This window comes from Copidosoma floridanum, unplaced genomic scaffold (genome assembly GCF_036245765.1).
Source record: "Copidosoma floridanum isolate Cflo_tuat_1 unplaced genomic scaffold, Cflo_Japanese_pri ptg000013l, whole genome shotgun sequence".
Classification (NCBI taxonomy): domain Eukaryota; kingdom Metazoa; phylum Arthropoda; class Insecta; order Hymenoptera; family Encyrtidae; genus Copidosoma; species Copidosoma floridanum.
This window is the reverse complement of record NW_028321890.1, coordinates 32,777,373-32,790,170: the sequence shown is the minus strand read 5'-3', so window position 1 is coordinate 32,790,170 and position 12,798 is coordinate 32,777,373. Positions and strand designations below refer to the sequence as shown.

The 12,798-nt window shown below is 49.6% G+C and overlaps 1 protein-coding gene across 1 annotated transcript in view; it reads left to right on the top strand.

The window, feature by feature from the left end:
- LOC106637499 (dynein regulatory complex subunit 7) overlaps positions 1–12,798 on the top strand; it is a 166,889-nt gene that overhangs the window by 47,958 nt on the left and 106,133 nt on the right. The gene's annotated exons all lie outside the window — the stretch shown is intronic.

The window sequence follows — 12,798 nt, the reverse complement described above, 5'->3', positions numbered from 1 at the left end:
TACATCGCGATCCACACCCACACACCTTTTGCACCGGTCCTTTGCGTGTCCGCTCGCCCGCGTTCGTCGGCTCTTCGCAGCGTTTAATATTGTAGAGCGAACGCGAGCTGTAAAGAGAGGAGAAAGGGAGCAAAAGCCGGTGGTCCCTCCGAGCGGACTATCCGACTGGGCGCTCTCGCGGGGAATTTCTCGGAGGAGTCTCGGAAATTTTGCGAAAAGGGCCGCCCCGGATTTTCGAGGGAATAATTGGGAGCGCGAGGCTGATTGTCCTCGTCAAACAGAGTCGGGTGCCTTGCACTGGAAATGGTGTATTATGTACCGGGTCTTAATGAAGTACCCGACGGTGATTTTACAAAGTACGAGTCTCTCTCTTTGAGCGTTACTCCGTCGCCCGGATGAGTAAAAATCTCAAAATCTCTAGCGTCAAATGTTTGCCCGAGAGCTACAAGTATTTATAAAAGTGTGTTATGGCGATTGCAAGGTACATAAAAACGCTATATTCACGAAAAAAAAAAAAAAAAAAACGCGAGGAGGAGGCACCAGTGTTCGATTGAAATTTTCATTTGGCCCTGTGTACCAACGGGGGAAAACTCGAGAGTGGCTCTTCATTTTAAATCAGGCGAGGGCAATTATTTGACGAGGACGGGATGAGCAGGAAATTAGCAGCGCAGCGAAACCTCCGTGTTCCCCGCGGGAAATTTTCCAAAATTTGCACTACGCCCGCGTGCAAAGGTCCAAAACTCCATTCGGTTGGTTTACACAGCCCGTGTAAAACGAGCCCTTATCGTCCGTGCACCCCTTCCCTCCCCCTTTTTTTCAGCCCTTTCTCCATAAATAATAGCTCAGTGGGTCACGAGCAATTTCGAGCCCTGCGCTACCTACCATACCTCTGCGAAAATTCTCGCAAATGTATATAGGAAGAAAAAAAGAAGACTTGGAGCGATTTGCTTGCCGCGTTTTCGACTGCCAGAAGAGAGAGAGAGAGAGAGAGAGGGAAGAGGAGAAGTAAAAGAAAAAAAAAAAAAAAAAGGCCCGCCAAAACCGCGAGTTCAGCACGCGCGTGTGTGCCGGAGCCTCCCTCCCCCCTGTCCTCGTAGCCCTCTCTCCACGTACGAGCCGTGGAATTCGCCTCGGCGTCCGTCCATCCGAGAGATAAAGCCGAGAGCGCGCTTCCCCTCCCCCGGGCTCCTCGTGAATCCGTGAGTTGACGAGGCCGGGCTCGCTCGTAAATTTGCAGGCTCCAAGGCGCGCCCGGCGAATTTCGAGGAGCGGAGATCGCGGCCGCGAGAAGAGGAAAAAAAAAAAAAAAAAAAAACCACGAGACGAGTTAGAGACTCGTGGTCTTTCTTTTTCATCTTTTCTCTCCCGGTGCTCGCCACTTTTACTATTATTATTATTGTATACGCACAGAAGCTCGGCTTTGGATTCGATTTGAAAATGGCAGAATGGTCCACCGCAACGCTCGTTCTCCACTTTTTTCCTTACGTTGTTGGGCACATCATGAATGACGCCGTTGAAATCTCCCCAAACTCGTATTAGCTAAGGAATCCGCAGCAGCTACGCAAATTTCCGGGCGTCGAGATCAAAGGAGGAGGAGAGTCTGATAACCCTTTCGCATGGGCATCAATTGGGACTTTCCAGTTGATGTTATACAGATCTGATGAATCTTGTTTTTGTCAATTGTGCTCGGGGCCAGTGTATACGGATGCACCGACACCCTTTGGGACGTGTATATTTGTGATTTCGCCCGTATGAATGTTATACGCACCAAGAGGAGGAGGATGATGGGAAGGGTCGGTTTACTGTACATCGAAAAGAGAGGAGCTGTACTGTAAATACAGCGCTAGAGGTAACAGGTGGTCGCTTATAAATGTATATATTATACGTGAAGCCCATGCGTAAAAGAGCTTGTGCGAAACACCCACCACCTCCTCTTTATGCTCCCATCGAACGGACGGACGGACGGACCAAGGGCGTCACCTATATACATACATTACACCGCGCCCTGTATATACTGCCCTCGAAAATAATGCACGGTGATGCTGTTGGCTCGAGTATGTAATTACATACACGTTCATATATATGTATTGTATAATGCCTGGCACGGGGACGAAAGAACTCGATTGCACCACCATCTCCAATTAATTCCAGCCCCTTGGTTGACTCTGCCGCATCCCTGCAGCGGTATACTCTCTCCTCCGCTTGGAAACGAAAAAGAGACCCCGTAGGTATAGGTATATTACCGAGCGCGCTCCAGAGAGCCCTTTCCCCCGACCGCAGAGGTTTCCGGGCTTTTCTCTCGATTTTAACTCGGACGGCCGAGCTGCACCCACACGTACATGTCCTGCAGGTCAGCAGCTCTCTACCTGTATAAGTATTTATATACACGTCCGAAGTATGCACCTACCTGTTATATAAATATATACATACAACATACAAAGCATCGAGCGATTCAATGGCGATTTAGCTCCGTTGCCCGCGCGAGAGCCCCGGAAAAGAGTTACCGAATAAGGGCCCCTCTCGGTCGAGACTGCTTTGTTTCCATATATATATATATATATACACATCCCATAATCGCTTCCACTATTTTTTTTAATTTTTTGTTAGCCTTTTTTTGTTCCCTTTCCTCATCGGAGTTGTTATTGCATCCCACAGCAAGAGCCGTCGGGTGTACGATCTGCAGAAAATACCTCGTTTATGCAAGCAGGTTAACACCTGATAACAAATCGTTCCCCCGATTCCTCGTGCGTGTAAATATACGTGTGGGTGCCCCATTTCGCTTCCTCTCCCCCGTTACAATACCGTGCTCAACCATCAGAGAGAAAAGAGAGAGCTGTATAACCCTCACCTTCGGTTCTGCCCGAAAACCTCGTTAATGGAAGGGAAAATCCAAGCAAGAGAAAGCGAGGAAAACGAAATACACGGGGCAGACGAGTCCGCACGTACAAGGGCAGAGGAGAGGTATTTTCCCCTGATGGTGGCGCGGGACGTTAGACGATGGCAGCTGCATACGCGGGGGGGGGGAGGAGTGGATGAAGAAGAAGAAGAAAAGAGTAAAAGAGAAGGGCGACTCGCGAAGAGGCTCTGTGCTTATATATACATATTATGTTACGATATACGAAAGAAAGGGGGAGTACGAGAATAAGGGAGAGGCGGAAGGGCCGTGAGGGAGTAAACGCCAAAGGGTCGTTAATTTCTCGATCGATTTTCTTGCCTCCTTTCCCTCTCTCTCTCTCTCTCTTCCCCTTTCTTTATCTTCTCGGTGATGTGCAACTCGGTGGCCTATACGTGTATATTTTGTGTGTGTGTGCGTGTGTGTGCTTGAAAATACGCTACGCTGCTGCCGGTGCACGCGGCGGGATATCACATCTATATATATGAACTGTATGGCTATATACATTGTATAAGACAGGTATGCATCAGAAAAGACAAAGAAGCACAAGGAGGGCATAGTAAAAATGAGAGATGTTTGAGAGGAGGGTTTTTTTTTGCATACACGCCGCACCAAAAATTCGCTTTTTGCGCTTCCCATTGATTATATCTCATCTACCTGGTTTACCTACGCTTGTGATCTTTTATAATTAATTATTAAATCTTCGAGGGAGCTGATGCACGTGTAATACAATCGCCAGGGTAGCTCCTGTTTAGATAACAGTTCGATGGATCAAGGACATACATAGTTATATTATTATCGATGTTTTACTGGTACGATTCGTGCAGGGGATCATCGGTCGCGATGCAAATTCCCATTTATGATCTTTTCCATCGAAATTTGACCAAGTATTGCCTGTAGCACGATTGAAAACATATATATATAACTGCGACGCTACACCGTACATCTACATAGATACCGGCGTGATCGGTATGCACAACTAGGTGTATACACGCGTGGCTATTTATATGTGTGTATAGTTATACCCATGCATGCACGCGCGGAGGAACCGAAGCTAAAACTGCCCAACGTGTACGTGTATATGTAACACCCAGAGGCCTTGGAGCTCCGATATCGCGCACCTCGATCGCTATTTTCGAGTTTAGTTTCGATCCGCGGTACTTCGCGTGCGGCTGTCTGTCTGCAGGCTCTCTCTTTCTCTTTCGCATGTGTATATATACAAATATGTGTGCGTTTGTGTGTATACCCATCTCACACAGCAAAAGAGAACGAAAGAGAGAGATAGACGTTCGTCAATGCTTGTAGAGACTCATCCACGCACAAGATACTATATATAGGCAATGGAACGCGCGGCGCGACGCGTCAAAGTGAGGGACGCTTCGCTTTCGTGGTGGTGGTGGTAGTAGTAGTAGTTGTATATAGGAGGAGGTGGATGGGGCCGACTATTTTCGCGCGCCTTTTTTTTTTTTTTTTTTTTTTTTCATCGGGACGCCGAATCGATCTGCCAACCCTCGAGGCTCTCCCTCGGTCTTTTTCTCCCCGTTCTTTCTCCGATGCATGCCCTTGTTTTTTCTTTGTTATTCCTTCCATTGCTCGTTGAGCCTATTTTTTTTTTTGTTTTTTTGTTTTGCTTTTTGTCTTTTTCAACTCCGCGGCCGCTTTATAGTGCGTAATCGAGGGACCCCTTGGTTTATTCCTACGTAATTTAATGTGTGCATATATCCGGCGAAAGGGTTTCGTATACATCACCTATATATACGCGTGCCGATCTTATTGAAACGATACGTCGCTGCTGGATGATCCAAGTTGAAAAATAATCTATACGTTATACATAACAACATGGACGATCGATCAACTTGTAATCAACGCCCATTGGGTCACTAATTGGCACGATATACGTTTTATCATGCAAAGTGAAATACCAAGATTCATCTTCCAAACAGAGAGTAATTGTTTCATTGTGAAAAAGAAAAAAAAAAAAGTAATCGTTTCATTTGTCAAAAGTATATTTTACTCGCGTTTTCATTTACCACAAATGCCGGTAAAATGTCGATTTTACACACGTATAGTGTTTAGCGTGTGGAAAAAAGAAAGAAAGTGTATTCATATAGCAAAACACAAAAACACGCCGACTATGATAATCCTACAAACGGCTATCCATTACTATTCATTAGATTAATTTCATTAGCATTCCCCTGGACCGATCGTCTATACATTATTAAATTAGGATAACGCAAAAAAACCGGTCCCTTTCAAAACGGAGTACGAAAAAAAAAAAAAAAAAAGGGAAATAAAAAACAAAAACGAAACGCCTAAACAAAGAGAAGAGGCAACATCGGGGGCCAGGATGATTGTGCATCTTCTTAATTAACGCAGGTGAAAAGAAAAGAAAACAAACCAATGCATTGAGTGCCGTGTGCGTTAAGAAACTCGGCTCCATGCATGTATACACAGAGCGTGAGGAGGAGGTGGAGGAGATGCCGGCTGATACTTTCATCGGTTAATCACCGCCGAGCGGGCCTGTATCTCCGAGAGCCTAACAGCTCGATTTCCAAAAAACCAATTAAACGAGGACACACGTAGAGCGATCCATCCATCCTTCCTGCGTAATAGCCCGCGCTTAAATAACAAAAAAAAAAAAAAAAAGAGGCTAGACCGTGAGGCTCGACTCGCGCTCGGAATTCCAGTCGCTCGCTCTCCCGGTAACCTTGTACGGGCACCGGTTCCTCTCTCTTTCGCGGCCGGGGAATTATGTATCCCCGAAAAATGGCCGGGGGACTGATTCGCCGCCGGCGCGAGCCAAGGGAACCAAAGGATAACCAACCCAAAGTGTATACGTATACACAGTTAGCGATACACAGTGAATCTGCTGTTGCGTTACCGATCGGCTGTTGTCGGTATGGCTGTGCGTATTTACGTGGACGTTTTGTGGGCTCTGTGATGATTGCCAGGGGGAGGGGGGCATCTTTGGTCTGTACACCAACAACGACGGACATGCGTTTGGAAGTCGGATGGTTGTGTGGAGTTGAAATTTTGACGAATAGCGCGGACCCACGATCTGTATAGCAGCAAGAAAATAGAAAAAGGGCCGCGCTCCATCCCTTCGGTTCTCTGCGTTTCCCCATTTCCCAATAGAGAGCCCTTTTCGCTCGAAACGAGACAACAAAAAGCCGGGGGGGGAGGGAAAAAAACGGTCCAAGGGGGGAAAATTACAAAGAAAGAGCGTGGGCGGATAACTGAAAATCCATGTCTCGGGGCGCAGCGGGAAACCCGAGGTCCGTTTGGCCTCCCGCCGTCCTCCCCGTCGTTAATGAAGTTGTCGTGTCGCTCCGCACGCGGTTGTCCTCCCTGTGCGCATATTTAGGTTTTTTTTCTTTTTTCTTCTTTCTTTTTCGTCGCAAATCTTTCGTTAAATACCGATTGGACGATAAAACCCCCACCGGCGCAGACTCGATGGCTCGAGTGCTAAAAAAATAAACTATCCTCACGCTTATATGTACCACAATCCCAAAAATAAGTCAATACGCCTATACCACTTTCTTTTTTTTTTTTACCTCCATATCGATTCGTCAACTCAAGAGAAAAGATAGTGGGGAAGAAGGAGAGAAACGACGAGACATTGTTCGGATGGAATCTCCCCCCCCCCCGGGACGAGTTCCCCGTAAAGGCACAGGCGACGCGTGGTGCATGCAAATCCCCCAAACGAATACCTCAGCCGCGAGTCCTCGGAGAACAATACAGTCATACAGGTCCTTTATTGGCGTGCCCAAATCCCGCTTATCTCCGTTAGAAGTAATACGAGCCCGAGTGATTTGAGAATACTCGCTTCTACATGCTTTTCTTGCCGATCCATCTCAATTTCTCTCCTTCGCGAGTTGTGCCGAACAAGTGAGTACTTATGGGGTGCTTGTAATCGGGTGCGGTTTACCATAACAATTAAATCGGTAACTATACACGTACGCTGGATTTTTTTCAGTAATTTGTCCGCTTTTTTCGACGAACCAAATATCGATCGCTTGTGGGAGGGGGGGGGGATAGAAGGCGGGCTACAGTCCGCGTATGTATATATACGTGTATAACAAAGGTCGAGCGTTGGGCTGCAGCTGCCGGCGCGGAAAAGACCCCCCGTTCGTTCGTGGAAAATTTCGCCTCGCTAATCCGAGCTCCGCTGCCGCTGGCAGATGAAAAAAAAAAAAAAAAAAGAAAAAAAAAAAAAAAAGAAAGAAAAGAAAAAAGGTATATCCTCTCCTCCGGCGTCGGAGCTCCCTCGTCTCCACCCCCGCGCTCGGGTTCTTCGCTCGCGAGATCCGGGACTAATTAAAAGTCGCCTCGCGCTCGCGCGATGTAGATGTACGTGTAGGTATTAGGTTCTACGTCGGTGTGCCCGCCAACGCGAGGCAGAGAGAATAACGGGGAAGAAAGGGAAGTGTGGGTATTGTGTATGTGTACAGCGAGGGCTGACGGTAGTGGTGTACGTATGTCCGGCGATGCGAACGACAAAAGGAAAATCGTCCACGGGAGAAAGAGAGGAAAAAAAGCGACGGCTCGATGCGCGTGGAAATGCCGCTGCGGAGAACAAAAAGTAAGGGACCGCGTTCGCGAAAAACCTTCGAAAATGAGCGAGAAAGAGAATGAAAGAGGACGAATCGGATAGGTATACTGCACCTATATACGTGTGGAGCCAGGGCAGCGCGGAGTTGGGCCCATTGTTGTTGGCTCCGTGTCCTCCATGTATACCTGTGTCGGTGCGCTGCGGCAGATTCTTCGTCGACGGGAACTTGTTTGGGTATATAGAGGGGGGGGGATGAAGTGGGAGATGAGCGCGTATATACAACGGTATTGGTGTGCCACGGGTGGCGCGCAGAGTACTATATACCTTATACTCTTCTAGCCGGGGCTCATCCATCTTTCGCCTCCCCGTCCCCCCGTTCTTCTGTGTTTTTCGGTTTCGCGCGCAACAGCACCTACCGTGTACAGTCCGCCGCCAGCGTTGCCGGTCTTAATTGTTCAGGACCCGGGCCGGAGGGGATAGGCTCTTTCAAGGTCCCTCGGAGGGCTTTTCTTATTTTCACGTGTACACATAATATAACGTGTATAGGTTGGCTACACGTTGCTGTAGCGTGTATATATATATATGCCCATCCCTCATCGTGCTGACTGGACCGCGGGCGCGTGGGTTCCCTCGTCTTCTTTATTATTTTCGAGGGACCAAATGAGTTTGTTTGCGAGGGAATCAACGGAAAAGCGCTGCAGATCAGAGGGATCGACAGGGTGCGCCCCGCAATAGGCTCCCGAAAGACGCATCACCCGGGTTTTCTTTGGAAACGCCGAGCCGCTCACGCCCTGGGGTGATTTTCTTTTCTTTTTTTTTTTCTGCTAAACGTAAGATGTGCCTTTATTAAAACAGAAGGGGCTCGATACGACATTCGCCGTGAGTACGTCCATCACCCGTTTGCAGGTGATAACGAGAAGGAGTAGGGGGGCGAGGGGGGAAGAGGTTGGATCTATAGTGGAGAGGGATCCAGTAGCCAATGGGCAGCATCGTCGGCGATCGACCGACTGTCCGCATACCTAATCTCGGCATACATCTCTACCTTGTCCGACCGACCCGCAGCACACGACGAGTAGATGTAGATGTATACCCAAGGGTGTAAGTGTGTGTATGTGTGCACGTACGTATAGAACGACGACGTCGCGACAACGCGGCGCGGCTATGCCACAGTTCCCCCCTTCTGCTTCCTCCGTCTTCTTCCCCAGCACTATATATGTATACCCACCCCCTCGCGTCGTATCTCCGATGTTATACGTATAGCTATATACAGTTATATACCTGCAGGTATATTGGGACAACTATATATGCACGTACACCTTATACGCCCGTGATACACGTACTCGTGCGGGAGAGTCAGCGAACGGCGAGTGTGGAGCGCGAACAGGGAGATGGCAGGAGGGGAAGAGGGGGGTGGGCGATCGATGGGTGGCGCGGAGCAGTAGTACCCCACACCGTGTATGTGTGTATATAGGTACCTATATATCAAGCGGTAGCGCGCGTATTTATAGCCCCGTCGCTGGCCCCTCCCGCCCCCTTGGCCAACTGACGCTCTCCCGGAGAGAGCAGAGACGCGTTACGCCTATGCAAATCGCCGAAGCGCACGGTCGGCATACCTTATATTATACTATAGCCCGCGGGCCGTACGACAATCCGCGCACTCCCTCGCTACTGCCAAGCTTATATATATATAAAGGTACCTACGATGGACGGTACACTGCAAGTTCCTTTTCTCCTCGTATACTTACTTATACTTATACAGCTGCTTGCATACATAGTTTGTCCCGAGACTTTTGATCGTATAGATGATTATCTGTTACTCGGGACGAACGCCCGTTGTATAGGTGTCGCAACGAGGAGGTAGAAAAATGTATGGATTTTAGCATTGTCTTTTTTTTTCATCATTTTTCGGACGAGATGAACGAGTACACAAGGAAGAGTACTGTTTATTTAGCGGAAGGGACAGCTGAATCACGAGTCTGATACAATATACGTATATATACATATGAATACGAACAACAGCGAGAGTCCGCTCTTACCTATACGATGCACAAAACACCTCCGATCGGCTGTGATTGCGCAACGAGGATCTCCCTGCCCCGGGGGTACTCGTTTGGAAGCTTTGCACCGTGTACGCGCATCGATAAAACGCACCACTCCCTCCCTTCCCCCGAAACTCGCAAAGTTCGTTGACTCTCCCTTGCAACGGACAATTAGACCGCGTATGTATATATATATATACATGGTATACACGAGGGACGCGGCAAAAGGGAGAGGGCGCGTATACGCGGCTCGCGCCAAGGGGGGAAAACGAAGAAGAAGGAGGGAGGGGGGGCTCTCCTCGATTCTCATCGACGCCATCGCGCGGACTTTGTGCTCTCTGTACCCCCTCGGCCGACCTTAATTTATACACTTTCGTTTGCATTGAATTTCAAAGTGACCGCGGCATTAATCTCCGCGCTGCTGCCCCTCCTCCGATGTGTTGTACACACACTCTGTTTCATATATACGTATACGCACGTGTGTGTGTGTGTGTAGCGACGGGTTTCTTTGTCGCCGCGATGGGGCGAATCGAAACTGTGCCGCCGCCGACGACGTCGAAGGGGAAGCTATATGGAGAGATCGGGAGCGCGGGTCTTTTTTTTCTTTCTCTCTCTCTCTGGCTGTGCGATCGGCCGCGGAGACGCACGCGGAGGGTAGGTTTTTGTTGTCGATGCGTGTGTATGGTTCTTTCTCCGCACCCTCGTGGACACACATCGGGGCGGATGGACCGCATTGTTATTGTAATGAGCCCACGAGGGAGAAATGTAATTAGCGCCCGGTGGGGTGAGCCCGTATACATGTACTTGTGTCGCGAGATTCCGTGTGGCTGGGCACAAAGTGCACGATGAGATCGCGTAATTGCCGATCGTTCGATGTGCATATCGAGGGCTTTTTTTGAAGGAGCTCGGCTTATTATGTGCTCGAGGAAACTCGGGCTCCGCGGCCTCGGCAGTGAACGTATCATCGGCGTACGTATACAATAGGTGGTCGCCTATCGAGGCGCTTATACATAAATATATACTAGTGAAAATTTCACGTTTGTCGCGCAGAAGGTGGAACATATACAACCGTACAACGCCCCATTGATCGGAATCAGTCATGCGCGAGATACATGTACGTGCCTATCAATTATACCATCGCGTATTATACGTATATACTATACTACACTATACGAGATACGGTTAAATTGAGTGAGAAATCTCGAGGATAGCTGTTGTTGGGCACTGCCTCGCATTGAGACGTATTTAGTGTACACGTTGGATGACGAGAGGGACACATCGGCTAATATGCACCTATACGTAGCGCTTATCTATAGACGGGCGGTACAGTTACGAGGGGCCTTGGATGGCACACAATCAGACGCGACGGAAAACAAAAAAAAAAAAAAAAGAAGGAGAGCGCGTCGCATCGTGCTCCAGCGGCAGAGCACTCCTTCGCCATCAGCGCATCGGGGGAGAGACGATAAAGCTAAAAGCTCGATGGGGGAGGGTCGAGCTCTGCAGCAGCGGCATCAGCGAGGAGGTGAGAGACGAAGCGCTGGTGACGCAGAGGGGGATACATAGATACACGTATATACACATCGGCGAGGAGGAGAGGCAAAAAACCGGCCGTAGGAAAAAAAAAGAGCCGCCGAAGCAACTAAAAAAAAAAAAAAAAAGAGGAAGAAGAGCCTAGAGCCATCGGCATCAGCCTGGGTTCTCGTGTACATGGTAGTGAGAGCGAGTGGTGGTAGTAGAGCGCGGCAAAAGGGAGAAAATGAGAACGACGAGAGAGGCAGCAGAGGTGGCGGGATGTCGGGGGGGACGCGAAGGGAAAAAAAAAATGTATACGTATAGCCGCGCGCGGCCGTGAGAGCAGCTCGGTATGTGTGCACGTGTATACATGTGTATATATATATATATATATATGGGCGAGAGCGCCAGCGGGGCGAAAACGATCGCGCGGCTCTCTCGCGCTCGGGAGAGAAATAGCCAGGGCTCCCGCGAACGAGGGAAGGGCGGGCAGGGAGAGAAGAAAGCAGGTCGAAGGCAAGAGCTTCTCTCTCTCTCTCCCTTGCTCGCCCGCTCGTTCGTTCGTTCGTTCGTTCGTTCGTTCGTTCCAGCCTCGCGAAGCCAACGTCGCGTAAGGCACGATATATACGTATACCGCGGAGTGGAGTGGCAGATGAGGGGGTGGGGAAAGGGGCAGAGAGAGAGAGAGAGAGGAAGCGACCGAAGCTAGTTCGCTCGCCAGCAGCGGAGCCGGTATAGGACGGGGAACCCCCCCGAGGAGTCCGGGGCTGCACAGGGCAGGGGGTGAAGAAGGGCGGGGGGGGGGGGGAAACAACGACGCTGCTACCGAAGCCGGAGGGTGGGTTACTGCGCTGAATATACGTGCGTATAGATATATACGCGTGGAGTGCTGCTATATGGTCCTCGAGTCGACGGTCGCGGGATGGGGGGGGGGTGGAGGGGGACCTAGCGAGAGAGCACTGGCACCGTCCCTTCGCGACTACCCCCCGACGCTAGCTCGTTCGCTCGCGCGGCTGGCTAAATAACGGCCTGCCCTATTCCACCTTGCAGAGCGCCCTGTGTATACCCACCCTCTCTGCTGCTGCTGCTGCTGCTGCTGCTTGCGTCGTAGCTGTCGTAGCCCACCCTCCTCCCTTCCTCTCTCTCTCTCTCGCTCTTTCCACTCTGCCTTATTCGCCGCTGTACTCACCCTCTACTCGCCCTCTGTACTCCCTCGCGCTGTCTATATATAGCCGTGAGAGCCTCACGCTAGCGCGGACGCGTACGTATAGGACGCTCTGATACTCTCTGCTTGCAGAGCGTATACGCGAGAGAACCCCGCGTCGAAGCTCTCTCGGAACACCGACCCCCCCGACCCCCCCCCCGTCTCACCCCTTGCTGGTTCGTGCTTTTCCCTCGTGTCCCTGTAGCCGTGTGCCTTTGCCTCTGGCTTTATCGCCCTCTCTCTCTCTCTCTTTGCTCTACCGAGACGACTTGGCAACGAACGCGCCTTATATACCCCCTTCGACCCCTCGCTCTTCACCTCCACCGAGGAAGGAAGGTAGGAAGGAAGATTTTTGCTCCGTATTTTCTAGTTTTTGGATTTCTTTCATTGCTGAGCCCTTTTTTTTCGCGACTCTGGATTGAAGAGCGTTTCCAGCGGATTTTTCGTGCAATCCTCTTTTTTTGAAAAAAAAAAAAAAAAAAACTAGCGCTGGAATATCACACTTCTGACGTGTGTAAATGAGTAAAAAAAAAAAAAAAAAAAATTAAGGTTAATTTTTTTTTTCGACGTTCATACCGTGCGCCCGAATTATTCGACC